Source organism: Mauremys mutica, chromosome 4 (genome assembly GCF_020497125.1).
Source record: "Mauremys mutica isolate MM-2020 ecotype Southern chromosome 4, ASM2049712v1, whole genome shotgun sequence".
NCBI classification, from domain to species: Eukaryota; Metazoa; Chordata; order Testudines; family Geoemydidae; genus Mauremys; species Mauremys mutica.
This window is the reverse complement of record NC_059075.1, coordinates 28,067,506-28,082,866: the sequence shown is the minus strand read 5'-3', so window position 1 is coordinate 28,082,866 and position 15,361 is coordinate 28,067,506. Positions and strand designations below refer to the sequence as shown.

Here is a 15,361-nt window from a genome sequence, read left to right as displayed (position 1 = left end):
CAGATTTTCTAATCCTCTTCATTCTCGTTGCTCTTCTATGAGCCCTCTCCAATTTATCAACACCCGTCTTGAATTGAGACCACCAGAACTAGACATAGCATTCCAGCAGCAGTTGCACCAGTGCCAAACAGAGTCGTAAAATAACCTCTCTACTCCTACTTGAGTTTTGAATAGGGCTAGAAAACCCATTAGAGGCAGTCTCATAGAAATGTAGGGCTGGAAGGGACCTCAGGAAGCCATCAAGTCCAGCCCCCTGTGCTGTGTCAGGACCAAGTAAACTTAGACATCATAGACAGGTGTTTGCCCAATGTGTTCTTAAAAACCTTCCACTGATGGGGATTCCACAACCTTTCATAGAAGCCTACTGCAGAGCTTTGAGAGTGAAGACAGTACAAAATTTTCTAACTAGCCCTAACTTTCTCTATATTCTTACAAACTGCTTTGAGGCTAAGTACACGTAGGGCTGGGAGAGACCTTCAGTTAAAAGGGAACCACAGAGTATTAACACACAACCACGGGCACAGGAAATTACTTCCTTCCCCTTAATTGACTGTATTATAGACAGTTATTGAGTTGTAAATCCAGTATAGGGAGTATGAGTACACAGCTCTGAAGTACACTGCAGGGAACATTTCTGAAATTACAAGATTTAAGGGTTTAGCAGAAGGAGTATGTGCAGGGGGAAAAAAGGGTACTCTCAGGACAAATGGAAGTAGTTATGGTGGATATTTGTGTGAAGTGCCATTGAAGGTGTTTTTCTCCTCCTCCTATCTGAATATGGTTGTAGTCTTTCCAGTATGATGCAGGCTCTGGAACAGGAGCAGATAGGCAGGGTGTTATCTTTAAGACTGCTCTGCAGCTCTCCCGATGTGATCCCAAACAGACTGCCAGCAAAGTGGAGGTTCCACTGGAAGTAAAATGGTAATCCTGAAAGAAAAAAAAAAGGGGAGGGGAGGGGCACAAGACTAATGTTCAGGTGCCAAAACCACCTTGCTGAACCTTCTCAATTAGCTCCAGTTCATTTTGAAGTGACTCAAAAGGCACCCAAAGACCTTTGGCTGCAAGGGAAAGTATGGGGAAAACATCTGGTGCTCAGGGAGTGAATCTATTCCAGCAGCTACACTCTATTACAAAACAGAAAATTCCTTTAGCTGGCCATGAGATGGAAAAGAGGAGCAGGAGTGAGACCTGGAAAGGGAGGTTACGATTAGAGCTCCTCAAGGATTAGTCCTGGGACCAATCTACTTGACATTTTCATTAATGACCTTGGTACAAAAAGTGGGAGTGCACTAATAAAATTTACAGATGACACAAAGTTGGGAGGTACTGCCAATATGGAGGACAATAGGAATCATACAAGAAGATACGGTCAACCTTGAAAACTGGAGTAACAGAAATGGGATGAAATTTAATAACGCAAAGTTTAATTTAAATAGCACTTCAGGAGTAACAAAAAGAATTTTTGCTATAAAGTGGGGCTATATTAGTTGAAAGCGACAGAGAAGGAGAATGACTATGAGCCACCAATGTGATGCAGCTGTGAAAAAGGCTAATGCAATCATACGCTGCATCAGGTGAGGTATTTCCAGTGTAGATAGGAAAATGTTACCACCATTATACAAGGCACTAGTGAAATCTTATCTGGAATACTGTCTGCAGTTCTGGTCTCCTATGTTTAAGAAAGATGAATTCAAACGGGAATAAATACAGAGAAGAGCTACTACGATGATCAGAGGAATGGAGATCCTGCCTTACAAGATGAGACTTGGGGAACTTGGCTTATTTAGCCTAATAAAATGAAGACGAAAGGGAAATAGGATTGTTGTATATAAATACATCAGAGGAATAAAAACCAGGGAGGGAGAGGAGTTATTTGTGTTGAGGGCCAATTCTGGCACAAGAACAAATGGATATAAACTGGGCATCAGGAAGTTTAGGCTTGAAAGTAGACAAAGGTTTCTAACCATCAGAGGAGTGCAGTTCTGGAACAGTCTTCCAAAGGGAGTAGTGGGGGCAAAACAACCCAACTTATTTCATGACAGAGCTTGAGAAGTTTATGGAGGGGACGGTATGGCGAGATTGCCTACAATGGCATATGGCCAATTTCCAATGGCCAGAGATGGGACACTAAAGGGGAAGGGCTCTGAGTGACTACAGAGAACTCTTACCCAGGTGTCTGGCTGGTGGGTCTCACCCACATGCTAAGGGTGTACCTGACTGCCATATTTTGGGTTGAGAAGGAATTTTCCCCCAGATCAAAGTGGCAGAAACCCTGGGTTGTTTTGGGATTTTTGTTTTGTTTTTTTGTCTTCCTCTGCAGCATGGGGAATGGGTCAGTTGCTAGTTTGAACTAGAATAAATGGTGGATTGTCAGTAACTTGAAGTCTTATGATTCGAGAACTTCAGTAACTCAGCCCGAGGTTATGGGCCTACTACCAAACTGAGGGGTGAGGTTCTGTGGCCTGCACATTGCAGGCGATCAGACTAGATCAGGGGTTCTCAAACTTCTTTGCACTGCAACCCCCTTCTGACAACAAAAATTACTACATGACCCCAGGAGAGGGGACCGAAGCCGGAGCCTGCCGAAATCACACTGCCCTGGGGGGGTGGGGGGGGGAAGGGTGCCAAAGCCCAAGCCCCACCGCCCTAGGTGCAGGGTGGGGGAGGGGGGTTCAAAGCACAACGGCTTCATAGCATATGGAATACAGAATAGAATATCAGGGTTGGAAGGGACCTTAGGAGGTCATCTAGTCCAACCCCCTGCTCAAAGCAGGACCAATTCCCAACTAAATCAACCCAGCCAGGGCTTTATCAAGCCTGACCTTAAACACCTCTAAGGAAGGAGATTCCACCACCTCCCTAGGTAACCCATTCCAGTGCTTCACCACACGTAGCACCTCATAAAAGAAGCACGTCTGTGGGGCAGAACCAGAACAAGTGTTTGCCTCCCTTGTCTTCTGGCATGTTTGCCGAAGCTCCTTTATTTTCACGTGGCACTGCTGCATGTCCCTGGTGTAGCCATTCTCCCCATGTAATCTTGGCATAGATATCAGCATGTCTTCTGCTGGATCAGAGCTCTGCCTGCAGACTCTTCTCCCCACATGGCAATAAGATCCTCCACCTCCTGTGTAGTCAATGCTGGAGCGCATTTATGGCCTTGAGTCTCCATGATCAGCTGTGCTGGCAAACTCTCCATGCTTATCAAACAGAAAACGAAAATTCAAAAGTTCCTGGGGCTTTAACAGGGGAGCAGCTGTTTCCTGTGTACCTGGCTGGCATGCAGTGAAGTTGAAAGTGCTTCCCAGAGCAGTCACAGCTGAGCACTGTGGGACACCTCCTGAGGGCCAATTCATTTGAATTACACAACGCAGTGTCTACACTATCCCTATGTCGACCCGTGGATGTCGAATTAAGCGATATGCCTCTCGCAGAGGTGGAGTACAGAAGCTGACTTTAGAGACCACCTAGGTCGACAGAAGGGACTCGGTAATGTAGACACATATTATTAGACAGACTTAACATGGCTTATGTCAACCTAAGTTTGTAGTGTAGACCAGGCAAGAAGCAAGTACATAGCTTAACTCACATGACTAGTGCCATTGACTTCAATGGAGCTACTCATATGCTTAACTCACATGACTAGTGCCATTGACTTCAATGGGGCTACTCATATGCTTGAAGATAAGCATGCTATGTGCATCAGGCACTAAACCTGTATTTTTATTAACACTTTCTTAGTGACATTAAATCTTTTGTCATTTCAAAACAAAACTGCTGCAGCATTAACAATGAAAAGTTATTTAGACTTTCAGTACACTGACAAAGTTATTGTGAACTTTTTTGTACAAAGGCTAAAATTTTCAAACACTGAAATCTAAAATTAGGTTCCAAAGCCCATACTTAGACACCCAAGGCTGACACTGTCAAAAAGCACCTAAATGACTTTGGAGCATAAGTCCCATTAATTTCAAATGATAACGCCTGCTAGAAGAGTACAGCCAGGTTGAAGCTGTTCAGCTTTCTTGATTTGTGGAAATTCAGTGTGTCAGAAGATGGTGCTACTGGTAAATATAGTGCAGGTTATTTGCTAATCAATTTTGTGTTGTTCTCATGGGCAGGATATTAATGGATTCTTAGTCTTTCCATAGATCATCCTGTTAAATGAGAAACTTCGAAAAAAGACACTATAATTTTAGATTTTACATGTAACAATTAGGAAACTAGAGAAACAAGTACAAAATATCCACTTTAGCAATTTAAGACTTCAAAAATGGAAAGTATAAACACTAGCAACATGTACATTTAAAAAAAAATTTAATCATGATTTTTATCCACCCGGCTCTGTTCCTACTCCTTTCCAGACTTGCTTTGAGTAACCAAACGCTTAGATGTGGGAGTTTAGCTTCTTTCCAAATTTAACCTTTGTTATTAGATTTCACAGTAGCTAGCTCTTTGCTTATGAAGCTGCTGAAATCTTTCATTAGATATCCAAACACACAAGTTTGTTCAATCTAGTTTCTTCTTCCCAGATATCATATTAGACAGAAAGTCTTCAAAACACTTACTTTGGTCCAAATCATGGCTTTACCTAGCCAATTTTTGTGACATAAGCAGCTCAAGAAGACTGCACCAGCTATCCTAATCAAGCATCTAAAACAAACTAAGTATCTAAATGGAAAGTGAGAGAAAGGGAGGAGTGTGGGATATAGAATTAATTGAATAAAGGAAAGAGGGTATTTTATATATCATGGAACATGAAGCTACTTAGCTTGAGTGAGAGATTTGGATAACAGGCTTTTGACTGTTGCTGAGAAACACACACTAACTTATCTTCTTTCCTGCTCTCTTGTGCTAATAGTCTTGCTCTAATGGCAATAAACAGAGCTCCAGAAGCAAGTCCCTTATTGATTATTCAGGGAGAAAGTGATTGAGTTTAGTAGGAGAGAACATTAGTGGTGGTGGGCAGCAGGGATAGAATGGACTGATGGACATTTTTAGAAATTATAAATATTCTTGGCAATCAACTTCCATTTTTTAAATAGTTACAGGCATATTGCTTGAAACCCTGCCAGAAAAGAACACCTACTCCTCATCCCAGCCACAACATACACTAAATGCTATCCAGTAATTCCTTGTAGACCCTTATCCACTGATATAAAGACCATCAGGCTGTCTATCTGTAAACAGTATTATTGAAACCATGACTTTCCTTACTGGAACTCCCCTTCCATTCTGCATAAGTAAAATGCAGCCCTGAACAGACTGCAGTTTAGCCAGAGCACTCACTATTAACCAAGACACAGGTTTCACATCTCAGGTCCTACACAAGTAAAGCACTAACTATGTTAAGTAAGCCACAGAGAAAATTACTTGTCTCTTGGGACGTGATTGCATGTCTTTCGAAGACCAATGAAGATCAAACCTTTTTGGCATTCTCCTAGTTCCTTTCAATGAACTACTTCAAGGTAAAGTACAGACCTGGAGCACCTATAATCTCTCCCCTCCCCGCCCAAAAAACCTAAAAACAAAAAGCACACCTGCTCCTCCAAAATGTTTTCATCTGTTATAAGTCACGCTTTTTCCCCAAAAGATCCCAGTAGGAAAATTCCTGATTAAATGCTCTAGTTACCACTGTTCAAGAGAAATTCCACCATATTGTGCATCTTCTGATGGTTCCCCAACTACTTTCAATTCTGTCTAATAAAATATATTTATCTATTCAAAGCATAATCCAAAATACCTTGATCCAGCCTTGTGAATTGAACTGATACAAATTTAAGATATATTAACAGCAAGTGGTAACTTTAACTTTCAAAGGATGAATTACCCTTGATGTCTTACTCCTGTGAAGAATGGATTAGAGGGACCTACCTCAACTAAAATTTAAGTGCTTTGAAGATAACCTGCAAAGTTCACTGTGCTTTTTTGCTTCTCTACAATTTATAAAATCTGAAAGATGTTTTTGTCTTAAACAGAAAATTCAGGTTGCCCAATCTGGAAGCCTATGGTGACTGGAGAACTAATGATATTATAAAATATGAATTAGGAGAGTGAAAGCTGAGCAACTGAAAAAGGAAGGAATTTTTAGAAAGGCTGTTAAAAATAATTTGGTTTTGTTAACACCAGTTAATAATAAACATTCTGAAGAAAAAGTCCTAGTCAAAAATTGCCACTTTAATCAAGACAGCTCACAATACACCTGCTCTGAGACAACCAAGAAGTACTCCAGCAACAGTGGCAAGACCAATTTTAGTAATCCAACTACTTCTAATTTTTTTCCTTTTTAGAAAGAACTTTTCAGGCCCTCTTTACACAGTATAAAGCAATAAAAATGGTAGAAGCCACTTTTTAAAAAAAAAATCTGCTGTAGGGAACCTTTGCTTCTCTCTCTTGCATCCATGTATGCAACTCAGATAGCGCCACTGTTTTTAAAATCCTGGAGATTATCCAGTCAACACGGTAGTAGACTGCTTAACAGTAACTAAAAGATAGACTTCTAGTTACTGATCAAGGGTATTTCCCAAAGACATTTTCACAAAGATCACATCATTTCTGATTTATATATCAGAGATGTGGCAGACTTATTATTCAAGTTTACTTATTAAAAAGGTCATTCAAATTCAACTATCTGTAAAACACTACTTTTTCCTTAATTGTTTTAACAGGGAAAAAAAATCTATCGATGACACCTAGGGAGATCAGCTAGACATAGACTCACCAACTTACAAACTGTGCAATCTGGCTGGGTGGTGGACCAGCACAATAGATACATAGTCTCAAATCAAAATGAACCTACAGGGCCTAACCACACTTGTTGCTATCCCCATAAATTAAAAAAACCCACACCAAGCATCCTCTATTAGTGATCATACTTTTAACTACATAGCACACACAAGTTTCAAACTAACATTTTTAAGGGCCTGTTGCCTAAGAAAATTCCCAGGTAACATGTTTTACTACTAATTTGTATTACATTTATATCAACAGGAATCATCATCTAGAAAAAGTACAATTACAGTAAAAGACAATCCCTGTTCCAAAGAGCTAACAATATAAATCGAAAGGATATGCAAAGGAAAGAAGGAAAAATAGGTGCACAGATGCTATGTAACTTCCCACGGTCACACAGCAGTTCAGTGACAGAGCTAGGGATAGTCCCCAGGTCAGCAGCCTATCCACTAAACCATAATGGCTCTGAACTTAGTTTTTTAAATATCTCTCAATTACTAAAGGATGTTAACCCTTAAGCCAGGCCTGCACAACTCATAAAGCTGCGAGGGCCATATTACTCCAAAGAAAACAGCTGAGGGCCGAAACCCCCCAGCCCCACCCAACCCCCTCACCCAGTGCCATCCAGCCCCCCCAAAACACATCCCTTGCCCCAGCGCCACCCACCCCGTGGAAACAAACCCTCCTTCCCCAACGCCACCCCGCCAAAACAGCTGTGGGACAAAAAGGAAGGTGTGGGGGGGGAGGGTGATACTTTATTAAGAATTTTTCAATTAAAGCAAATAATTTTTTATTATTTTAAAAAAATTTATGAATCATCCCCCCATGAAATAAGGGGAGGGGGAAACGGGGACAGTTTGAAGTGATTTTCTGGGGCTATGAACTAAGCTTAGGGGAAAGGGGGGCAGTGTGAAGGGATTGGATGTGACTGTCCAACACACAAACACAGGGGCCCGCAGGAAGCTCGAGGGGCGGGGGGGCAGTGTGATAGGGGCCGGGGAGTGGGAAGGTCCAACACACACACACACACACCCCTACCTCTCCCCCAGGGATTTCCTGGCTGTCCACAGACAGCTCAACTCCCCCCCCCCGCCCTCCCCCGGATCACTACAGAGGCCACCCTAGGACCAACCAGCACAGTAGCCGCGCCGTCCCCAACTGAGGGGGGGTGTCTCAGCCCAGTCCTCCCCCCCGCCCCAGCTCGAACCCAGGCCAGGTACCCCTCCCCTCGCTCAGCACTTCCCGCCTCAGCAGGCCCTGGAAGTGATGCACCTGCTGTACGCCAGGCGGGGGGAGCAGGAGACAGGATGTGTGTGGTTCTGGCCATTAGGGCGTTTGGAGCGCAGCGCGTGGGGCTGTGAGGCGGGCCCCCCCAGGCAGGGGGCAAACCCAGCAGCCCCACCCTGCTGCTTGCCCGCGGGCCGCACAGTGAGCCCACGAACAAATGTTGTAGTTTTCTCAAAACAAACCCAAGCCCAGAAAAGTTTATAATAGAGTTTACACTTAAAAAAAAAAAAAACACACATGAGAATATGTTATCATCACATCTTTAACAACGTTCCTCTATCCCTATATTGTGAGGTAACAATTATTCCCATATTACATATGAGAAACAGAAGAGCAGAGAAGTTAAGTGAATTAGCCAAGGACACAGAGTCAGTATGAGCTGGAAGAATGCAACACATAATCTAGCGTCCAGACAAGATTGTTGCAACCTAAGAAGAGATATTACTATTTTTCTGCCTCTTTCCTGCCCACTAGCAAAAAGACATGTTTGTTGTCGCTGCTGTTCCTGAACATAAGCGGGCGCATCAACGAAAGCAACTTTCTTGAAGCTTATGTTACAGCTCCTCTACCCCAAGAGTATCAGCAATATGAAACTTAGCAGCTTACGTTGATTTAACTCAGTAAGCATCTATACTAAAATGTTGCTCCTGCTAATGTAACTTGCCCATTATGCCAACTTAATAACTCCATCTCTGAGAGAGGTGTAGCGGTTAGATCATCATAGTTAGGTCAACGCAGAGTCAGTGCAGACGCTGTGTTGCTTACATCAACTGTTGCTACCTTTCATAAGTCGTCCCACAATGCCCCACACTGACAGTTAAATCAGTGCAAGCACTCCTGGTAAGGATGTGTACTGCCAGTACAAGGAGTGTAGTGTGGACAAGGGAAATGCGGTGGATCTAATATATCTTGATTTCAGTAAGGTGTTTGATACGGTACCGCATGAAGAATTACTGGTTAAATTGGAAAAGATGAGGATTAAAATGAAAATCCAGAGGTGGATAAGGAACTGGTTAAAGGGGAGACTGCAGCGGGTCGTACTGAAAGGTGAGCTGTCGGGTTGAAGGGAGGTTACCAGTGGAGTTCCTCAAGGTTCGGTTTTGGGTCCGATCTTATTCAATCTATTTATCACTGACCTCGGACCCAAAAGTAGGAGTGGGCTGATAAAGTTTGCGGATGACACGAAGTTGGAAAATATTGCCAATTCGGAGAAGGACCGGGATATCCTCCAGGGAGATTTGGATGACCTTGTAAACTGGAGTATTAGTAATAGGATGAAGTTCAATAGTGAGACGTGTAAGGTTATGCATTTAGGGATGACTAACAGGAATTTTAGTTATAAACTGGGGACGCACCAGTTGGAAGTAACGGACGAGGAGAAGGACCTCGGAGTCCTGGTTGATCGCAGGATGACTATGAGTCGGCAATGTGATGTGGCCGTTAAAAAAGCTAATGCGGTCTTGGGATGCATTAGGTGAGGTATTTCTAGTACAGATAAGGAGGTGCTAGTCCCGTTATACAAGGCGTTAGTGAGACCTCATTTGGAGTACTGTGTGCAGTTTTGGTCTCCCATGTTTAAGAAGGATGAATTCAAACTGGAACGGGTACAAAGAAGGGCCACTAGAATGATCCGAGGAATGGAAAGCCTGTCGTATGAAAGGAGACTTGAGGAGCTCGGTTTGTTTTCCTTAACCAAAAGAAGGTTGAGAGGAGATATGATTGCTCTCTTTAAATATATCAGAGGGATAAATACCAGGGAGGGAGAGGAATTATTTCAGCTCAGTACTAATGTGGACACAAGAACAAATGGATATAAATTGGCAGTCGGGAAGTTTAGGCTTGAAATTAGACGAAGGTTTCTAACCATCAGGGGAGTGAAGTTCTGGAACAGCCTACCGAGGGAAACAGTGGGGGCAAAGGACCTCTCTGGCTTTAAGATTAAGCTTGATAAGTTTATGGAGGGAATGGTTTGATAGGATAACGTGATTTAGTCAATAGGTCAATAACGTGCCACCACTGGTAATTAGTACCGAGGGTCAATGTTGGGATATTGAAAGTCTTTTTCCTGAGTGTCTGGCTCAAGAGTCTTGCCCACATGATCAGCTGAACCCCGAGCGCCATATTTGGGGTCGGGAAGGAATTTTCCTCCAGGGTAGATTGGCAGTGGCCCTGGAGGTTTTTCGCCTTCCTCCGCAGCATGGGGCAGGGGTCGCTTGCTGGAGGATTATCTGCTACTTGAAGTCTTTAAATCAGGATTTAGGGACTTCAACATCTGAGTCAAGGGAGAGAATTATTTCAGGAGTGGGTGGGTCAGCTTTTGTGGCCTGCATCTTGCGGGAGGTCAGACTAGATATCATAATGGTCCCTTCTGATCTTAAGTTCTATGATTCTATGACATGCAAAAACAATTTAATTACTGCAGTGTCTGTATGTTGACATAACTTAAGTGGGCATAATTTTGTAGTGTAGACATACCCTTATAAAATCAGATTAATTTCACTAAAATGATGCAGATTGCACTAGTGCAATCTAATAGTTCTGAGCACCATTATCTCTATGAATTAAAAGTGAAGAAACAGGAGAAAAAAAATCACTATTTACTGAGTGAGCTGCTTACGACTAAAGAGGAACGTTTTCATATTTTTCATTAAGTACTACAGATTGTGACCCCACAAGATGTGACCAGTGTAAAAGGTCCTTCCCTTTAGAAAAGTATTTTAAAATATACTCAATTCCCATATGTGCCTATATCAAACCATCAAAAAAAGACCTGTTATTAAAAATATGTATGTAACTCTGCTTCTGTACATAGCACTTCACAAATATAAAGGACATGTTCATTGTCTCAATGAACTTACAATCTAGCAGAGAAAGACAAGACACAGGACAATGGCTCAGGAGAGGGAGGATGAGCATTACTAAACATATACTGACTGGTTGACTCAAGATATAGGTCAAGGTTTTTTCACTTTTGGGGTGGGGGGGGAGGAGTAGGGAGAAGAGGTGCCTAGATTTGTAAACTAAATTGGCAGGATCTCTCTCACCCACCAGTGGAATGTACGTCACTGGGTTTAAACAATCATTTGATGTTTAAAAACAAAAAAACCTGAACACTCACAACTAATAATATTAAGTGCAAAAGATCTAAGTATTTAGATATCAAAGTTAACCTAATCTTGCATCTGAAGAAGTGAGGGGTTTTTTACCCACAAAAGCTTATGCCCAAATAAATTTGTTAATCTTTAAAGTGCCACCGGACTCCTTGTTGTTTCTGCGGATGCAGACTAACCCGGCTACCCCCTGATACCTAATCAACAAGATATCTTCTACCAAAGAAGGCCTGTTACCTCTGGAAGAAAACCAACACACAATGAAGTGTCTGAGTTTGTTTCAGGTTATATCAATACATGACCCACTTTTTTTTTTATTTTTTTTTCTGTTTTTCTGTCGAGCTTTCTATAGCATGTGGCACTAGAATATCAAAATGCTTTAATGACACTACTTTCACTTTGTAATATTTTACATACAGGTTTTGGAGGACGATCTTTCAATTTTATCACTGTCTATTTACAGCACGCAGCCCCCCCCCCCTCGTTTCAACTGCGGGAGGTGGCGAAGAAAGAGAAAGATAATAAAGATCCTTAAAACATTACTCTTTGGGGGAGTTTTAAGTTACAACTACTCCTCTCCTCCGCCCGCAACTCATGCCCAGAACAAGGGCCCCTTTAGCAGACGGTGGGGAAGCAGCTCCCGGGAGCCACGGGCCTGTCGTCTGAGCGGGCAGCGGTGTCCGGGACGGGGCCCAGGAGCCGGGCGCACACGCCTCAGCAGGCCCCAAGGGCTGCCGGCCTTGGGGCGAGAGAAGACAAAGCCAGCGAGAAGGGCTGGGACGCAGGTCCCCGTCAGAGCCCCTTCGCCGTGCGGGGGATGGCTGGGCCCGGGGCAGGCAGAGCCAGGCGGGGGCCGTGCCGGGGGCCCTGCGCGGCTCCGGCAGGGGGACCACGCCTTGCAGCCGGCGGGAGAGAAGGGAGGCTCAGCCGGGCGCCCAGGCCTGGGGAAGGGGGCTGAGCCGCGCACATGCCCGGAGCGGGCCGTGCCCACTCGCCCGGCGGAAGCTGCCCGTCCCCGAGCCCGCCATGAAGCCGTCGACGAGGACACATGCCAGGACCACCGCCGCCTCCTACCTTCCGGACTGGACCCAGCCTAGAGCCTCCCCGCTACAGGCCGCGTCTCATTGTGCTGCTCCTGCCGCCATTTCCCCGCCGCCGCCTCACTCCCCCCAGCTGTCAGGTTCCTCCATTCACCTGGGCCCGGGACAGCCTCCTGCCCGCCCTTCCCCCTGCGAGGCCGGCCCTACGCAAATAGAGCACCGCCCCGAGCCCTCCGCCCACAATCACAGGCCCGCCCAACGCAGGCAGCGTATTCGTGCTCTGAGAATTCCATCCCCTCCAGCTCACACCCTCCGCCTCCCCCATCCATGAGAGGAGTGAGACGATTGGAGTAAAAAGGGGGATGAGAGGTCAAAGGTTTAGAGGAAGGCCAATTAGGTGACAGGAGACAGCAAACGCTTGGGACGGCCGGAGCATTCCGCGGACTCACGTGTGTTCCTTCTCTCCCTCAATTCCCTGCTGAGCTTTGCGTGGCGCGAGATGGCATCACACGCAGCTGCCCTCTCCCGGCACAGGTGGGGGGTAGCAGACGCAGATGCCGCCTCTCACCTCCCCGCATAGCTGCCCCCTCCCACTAGGGTTCCCAACCCTCCAGGCTTGTCTGGAGTCATCAAGAACTGAAAGATTAATTTTTAATGAAAGATTAGCTCATGTGCTGAAACCTCCAGTAATAGGTCCATGCAAAATTGTCAGCCTTATCTCCCTATGCGGGAGGGGCGGAGGTTACCCCACATAGATGCCTCCTCCCACTTCCCTGGGCAGTCAGTGGGATGGGGGTATCTCATCACAGAGATGCCCTTCCTATCATCCTAGGCAGGGATGGGGTACAATTTGTATAATGCGGGCTGCAGAGAGCCATTGAACCAAACTGTAAATCCTGTATATGATGGAAACCACATCAAACCAGGGGGTGCGGCAGCATCCTCCACTCTTAGTTCCAGCGCTTCTGGTGGGGGAGGTCATCACACTGACACAATGGTGTCCTAGTGGAGGGGTAGTCAATTTTTTGTCAAGGTTTATATTTCTTGGTCAAGGTCCAGACGCCAGAGAAAATAATAATAAATAAGTAAGTAAAATGATATTGGGTTCTGTTCAAAAGCATCTGCTGGGCCATAGGCCCCCTGTTTACTATCTCTGTCCCAGTGATAGTCCCAGAAAATATTTACCTGGGCCTGATCAGCATTTGGATAACAGCAGCCCCTTCCTACAGCCTCCTGTAGCCTAGGTGAGCTGCATGAGTTGCTGCTGTGCAGCAGTGTCCAATTGAAGAATTGCAGCCTTGGGATGGTCCATTTTATGTGCAACACAGTTGGAGCCTGAAGAATTGGCCTTCACCACAGCTGTACTCTCACTGCTGGGTGTGGTGGGTGCAGACAAACTCTGTGTGTAATGCAGTGCATGCATGGGGTCATGTGCTTTTCTCTTGTACTGCCATTCAAATAGCAAGCATCATCCTTCAACAGACAGGGTGGAACATTGGAACCCAAAGACTCCATGGCAGTTGGTGGCGCAGTAAATGGAACTAGAGATAGAAAGAATTTTGATAACCTGAGGTTCCATGCCATTACCCCCTTCCCTCCCATACACACCCTGGGACGGATAGGCAGAAGACAGGGTGGATTGTTGGAACCAGGATGTACTGTGTCAGTTGGGAACAGCTGATAGATCTCACCCCATTACAAGTGCTTCTTTCTAGTCCATTTTCCATCCTAGATGCCAGCAGCAAAATTTTCCTATAAGCCCAGTGTGAGGTATTTTACAGACTTGCCAGCACTTGCACGTACTAAATTTTGCATCTCAGGAACTCCACTGAAGTCAGAAATCTAACAGGTATCACTGACCTCAATCATTCTACTTCTGCCAGCTGATCTGTAAGTTTGCCCCTCCCCACATCCTGAGCATTGGTGGAGTTCATTCTTACCTTAACCCTGGGTCCACTGAAGTAATTATTCATTCCTTAATTCACTTCTCATCTACTGCAATTCACTTTCAATGGCATAATGTGCATGCTGCTGTATATTGTGTCCTCTGCATTTATCTTTGCACTGTAAAATTCAGGAGGCTCAGTAAGCTATAGCCAACAAAATATTATTTTTCTCTCTGCAGGAATGGGGCAATATCAATCATATTAATTATTAATATTATTAATTTGCATATCTTGCCAGTAACATGAAAGCCAATGGGGATGTCCAGAAGGATATCATGTCACAAACTGGCAAGGTTTACATAAGTTTTGGTCATCAAAAATCTACAACTTAAAGACCAAACTACAAATCTTCATCTCAAATGTTATTTCCAACTCATATGGATATGAATGCTGGAAATCCACCAAAGGTACAGACAAATGTCTAAATGCCTTTGAAAGCAAATGCCTTAGAAAACTATTACATGGAATTAATTTATGACAAATGCTGAGATTCTTCAAAGAGTTCAACAACCCCTTATCTCTAAAGTTATCCGGAAAAGAAAATGAAAATATTTGAGATATGTAAAGCAACTGCCACAGCTGGCATGCCTTTGGGCAGCTGGAGGATCATGCAGAAGGCTCTCACCAAAATAATCCCTCCTTTCAACATAGAGAGGGAAAGCATATGGGACTTTACAACACAAAGGACATGCAAAGAGCGGGAAGAACATGGGAAGGATTCAGAATAATTATAATCATTTGTATTGTTTTCACATTCAAAGGTCCCACTTAAGATCAAGACCACAATTAGGATCAGGCCCATGGTGCTAGGCACTGTGCAAACACATTAGATGATATGTCTTGCTTCAAAGTGCTTACAGTTTGATTTAAGACCAGACACAGTAAGTGAATGTGACAAACAATAGGAGGAAAGTTGCAGGGGGAAAGAAAGAGAAGGTTACTCACCCTGTACAATAACTGAGGTTCTTTGAGATGTGTGTCCCTATGGGTGCTCCACTGTAATTGTAATAACACAGGTATTCATGAATTAACCATATGTATAACTTGATGGGTTCAAATTATTAACATACTACAGTAGCACCTATAGGCCACAATCAGGATAGAGGCTTCATTGTGCTAGACACTATGCAAACAAATAGGAAAAAACGGTTTCCTACCTTTCGTAACTGTTGTTCTTTGACATGTGTTCTCATATCAATTCCATTCTAGGTGTGTGCACACTCACATGCAGAGTTGTCGGAGAGTTTTG

The 15,361-nt window shown here is 44.1% G+C and overlaps 1 protein-coding gene across 2 annotated transcripts in view; it reads right to left on the bottom strand.

Moving 5' to 3' along the window:
- The window catches only part of DICER1 (dicer 1, ribonuclease III), a 100,059-nt gene extending 87,731 nt beyond the window's left edge, over positions 1 to 12,328 (bottom strand). For both annotated transcript variants that reach the window (XM_045015228.1, XM_045015229.1), the window contains exon 1: positions 12,201 to 12,328. The gene's annotated coding sequence lies outside the window, so the exon portion shown is untranslated. The remainder of the gene's footprint in view (positions 1 to 12,200) is intronic.
- Between the last annotated feature and the right edge of the window lie 3,033 nt (positions 12,329 to 15,361).